This window comes from Onychomys torridus, chromosome X, assembly GCF_903995425.1.
Source record: "Onychomys torridus chromosome X, mOncTor1.1, whole genome shotgun sequence".
Classification (NCBI taxonomy): domain Eukaryota; kingdom Metazoa; phylum Chordata; class Mammalia; order Rodentia; family Cricetidae; genus Onychomys; species Onychomys torridus.
In genome coordinates, this window is record NC_050466.1 from 26,414,557 (window position 1) to 26,419,036 (window position 4,480).

Consider the following 4,480-nt stretch of genomic DNA (forward strand, 5'->3'; position numbering starts at 1 on the left):
GTGTGTATCCCAGAAACCCCCTTCTTTTTTTTTTTTTTTTTTTTGTACTAGCAAAGGCTAAATCTACCACTTAATAATGTGCACTTGTAGATGCCTCATTCCTGCCATACTGCCAGTCAAACATGCATGCCAGGAACCTGCCAACTTGAGAGAGACAACTAGGAAGCTGTTTTTAGCTCCATTTTAGAATCTTTTTTTTCTCAGGTTTTAGGTGGAAACTCTTGTCAACCCATTTGTAGATATAGTTTTTCTCTCCAGGTCCTGCAAGCCCAAGCAGTCCCATAGTCCACTTATAAAATAAACATACAGATACTTAAATTATTTAATCTGCTTGGCCATTAGCTCAGGCTTACCATTTTCAAGCTCTTACTCTTATACTCAGCCCATTTTTGTTAATCTATATGTTGCCACACGTTCTGTGGCTTTACCTCCTTCCTTTACATGAGGCTCCCTGGGCAGCAGGCTAGCAACTCTCTCCAAATAAGCCTTCCACTTCCCAGAATTTTCCCCTCTCCTTGTCCTGCCTATACTTCCTGCCTGGCTACTGGCCAATCAGTATTTTACTTATTAACCAATCAGAGCAACACATTTAACATACAGAACATCCCACAGCAATGAATGACCCAATTGGTTACTGAGCACAAAGTGGTCAGCACTAACACAACATTACAACAAAAATGAAGTAGGTTATATTCATTTTTCTGCCTGCATATCAAAGAAGGAAAGTTCACAGAAGGGGTTATAGGGAGGGAACATGGGAGGGCTTGGAGGAAGGAGAGGGAAGGGGTAAATGATGTAATTATTTGTTAATTAGAAATGGAAAAAATAATAAAAGAAAAGAAACTGGTCATAGGAATAATGGATACACAAGTGAAAAAAATGGAGTCAAACTCAGTATGAAGAGATTTTGCTCAATAGAAGAATCTTTACATATGTTTATGAGATCTGAAATTTGATCCTTGGCACTACATAAAACATCAACAAATGACAAGAAAAAAAAATGAAGAAAAAAAGTAATAAGCAAAAAGCCATCAGATTCACTATAACCACTGGTTCTCAGGAGTAAGTCACTACTAACCATATGGCTTTATTTTCTTTTATTTGACATTGATATTTTCAGATAGAACCCATCTAGGAACTTAGATTATATAGCATTTCCTCATGTAAACCTTAATTTACTATTTCAACAGGTATATGCTTTTCCTCTTCTATATGGATGTAGTTGGAGTTTTCTCCATTCCCATATTTGTCGACAGCTGTTCAGACCCAAGTAAACGCACAGAGGCTTATATTACTTATAAACTGGAATAGCTACCCACTACAGTGGCTGTCAGTGTCTCCTGACTCAGCCTTACAGTTTTCTCCTTCCTCTCTCTCTAGTTGGAATGTCCTGCCTAACATTATTCTGCATCACCATTGGCCAAACAGCATTATTTATCAACCAATCAGAGCAACACATATTCATAGCATACAGAACAACGTCACACAGTACTAATAGAATAGGACCTCTCTCTGGAAAGAAGTTTGGAAATCCGAGGGAGAAACTAGTTAAGAAGAAGTGGAATCTTTATAAGCTGCCCAAATTTGAGAAGAATTTTTATCAGGAACACCCTGATTTGACAGGCCACCCATCTCTCCTCACTTTTATGGTAAGTTTATCACATCTTCTTCTGGTTTCAACAAAAACAATGGCTTTATTCTACTTCTCACTCATGATCTCTTCCATTAGATGAATACGTTTTTCATCCTATTCTACATCATGACATACATCCACAATCTGAAGAGTGTTATGGTTTGCACTCAGTTCTAGCACACAAATTGATATGAATGTAGTCTTTCAGAAAATCTTCAGCAAGCTGTCTTACTTCTTTTGGCCAAGTTGCACTCCACATTAGGGTTTGCCTATCAGGTCTTATTTGATCCACAATTTTCCGTTTTGGGGTTCAAATCCCATATTAAGCATTCTATCAGCTGCATCAAGGACAAGGTAAGTTGTTATTCTCAGGTTGGTTTTCCCACACTCTAAAAAGTCAATCTGTCTTACAGGTGTTGCAATACAGGTTTCTACACCTCTTTCCAAATCACAAATCCATGGTCCCTTGGGAGCACCACCATAGATGTAAGTAGACTTGAAGCAACAAGCTCTACAGTATTCAGCAGTGACTTGCTGCACTTGCTGGGCCAGTTCTTAATTTGGTGCCAGAACCAAGCATATAGTCCCATCACCCCTCTCTAGGAATGGCTGATGATTTATATGGACTACACACTGATTTAATAGAAGCATAGACACCCTGCTTCTGAGAGTTGATAGTATATTTGGAAGATAAGACAAATAAAGTGAACAAACTAATAACCATTGGGAATTTTTTTTTGTGAACAGCACTTTTTTCTAACTCCTTTCTACATATGAGAATTGTTTACACTTAATAATAGTCTATATCATCATTCATTTTCCTACTAATAGTATTTCATTTTTATTTACTACTGGACTTTATACACACACATGTACACATACACACAACTATTAGAAAACTATTAATGCTTCCATTTTATAAACAAAATGGGTAATGGAACAAATGTAGTACACCTAAGAACTTCCCAGTTAATATGAATAAAAGGTAACCCTTAATATGACACTAATTCAGATTTCAAGGAACACAATCTATTGCAGAGGTTATATAATTCTCTAATTAAACAGAATACCAAAAGTGTATGTTTCAGTTTAATGGAAAGCATGAGAAAAAAATGATACATGTCTGGTCAGCAAAGCAACTAGATAGCATTGACTTCTTAGCATGCTGCTTTTAGTAAGCAATATAGTATTTTTGTTAAGAGGATTATTGTCACCTTTTCTTTTCCTCCAAGTACAAGGCATAAAGGAGAATGTAGAACCTTTCATTAGGCTTATGTAGTAAATGGAATCTGATATTCTTGGGTTTTCTTAACAGAATTATAAATAATTTAAACACAAATGGCAATTGTCACAAAAATCTCTCATATAACAACCTACTCATAGTTCTCAAAGTCAATTACCATTTCAAAGGTTTATCAGAATATAAAACTGTAGTGGGTAGCTATCCCAGCATTGGCCTGGAAGTTCCAATCCCCACTGAGGCTTCGGTAATGGTCACGCCCACAAGGCGGGGCAGAGGAGGAAGCGGAAGACGAAGGATCGGGAAGAGCTCTGTCTCTTGGTTCCCGGACTCTGGACGCAGGAGGTAGACCGAGCAGAGTTCTCCAGAGAACACCGCCGGACTGCGCTATACCCTTGCCAGACCCTGTAACCTACCCCTTCATTTGTAAGTTACCCCACAAAATAAACCTCCCTTTTAACTACGTGGAGTGGCCTTAATAATTTAACCAATATCTGGCGCTCACGTGGGGCAAATTCCAAAGGCCTAGGCGGCTCCCTCCCTCAGCCTCCTCCCCGGCTGGCGGGTACCTAAAACCACCTGCAAAGTTCCATTTAACCAGGGGACACCTACACGGTTCCATTCCCGAAAAAGGGAGCGGCTAGTCCAGTCTCAGTTCCCTAGCTTATCCCCCAGACCAGCGAAAACCGCTGTGAGTGAGATCTTCCCACTCCTCCGAGTGCCGTTTCCCCCGCCATCTTGGCTCCTGCCTTCAGCTGCTGCCAGACAAGGTTGCCAGCAGGCCCTGCTTTGGAGCTATACCAACGCCTCCTGCTGGCTGAAAAGTGCTATTGCACCCCCAAAAACCATGGAAAGGTAAGCTTCTTTCAAGTAAAAGTACTTGATAATTTTACACCTTAAAACTGACTAACAAATTTTGAGTAATTCTTGTAATATGGCTGACAACATTACCTCACAAGAATTTAATAACCTTTTTGCCTGTATGCTGAATGACATTTTCCTGGAAATATACGACCTCCCTAAGACATATCTGGCCTGTACCATTTTGACATTCATTGTAATAATTCACACAGTGTTCAAACACTGGTTTAATAATAAGAACAAAGATGAGTCATTATTGGGACTGATACAGGCTTTAAAAGATAACAATGAAGGCTTACAGAAAAAGATTCTGTCTATGGAATCTGCTGACCAGGACTTACATAAAAAGATTCTCTTTCTGGAATCTGCTAACCAGGATTTACAGGCTTTAAAAGTTAGCAATGAAGGCTTACAGAAAAAGATTCTCTTCCTGGAATCTGCTAACCGGGACTTACATAAAAAGATTCTCTTTCTGGAATCTGCTAACCAGGAATTACAGGTTTTAAAAGATAGCAATGAAGGCTTACAGAAAAAGATTCTTTCTCTGGAATCTGCTGGCCAGGACTTACATAAAAAGATTCTCTCTCTGGAATCTGCTAACCAGAATTTACAAAACAAGCTTGTACCCAAAATTGCTTTTATTGATAATAAATATGAGTATTTAATGGATAGAACACTAACTCTCCAGAGTGAAGTTGTAGCTACTCAGACAATATATAAGGAAGAAAAATTATCATTACTTGATA

At 38.7% G+C, this 4,480-nt stretch overlaps 1 pseudogene; it reads right to left on the reverse strand.

Moving 5' to 3' along the window:
• Nucleotides 1–1,600: 1,600 nt before the first annotated feature.
• On the reverse strand, nucleotides 1,601–2,284 carry LOC118574584 (annotated as a pseudogene).
• Between the last annotated feature and the right edge of the window lie 2,196 nt (nucleotides 2,285–4,480).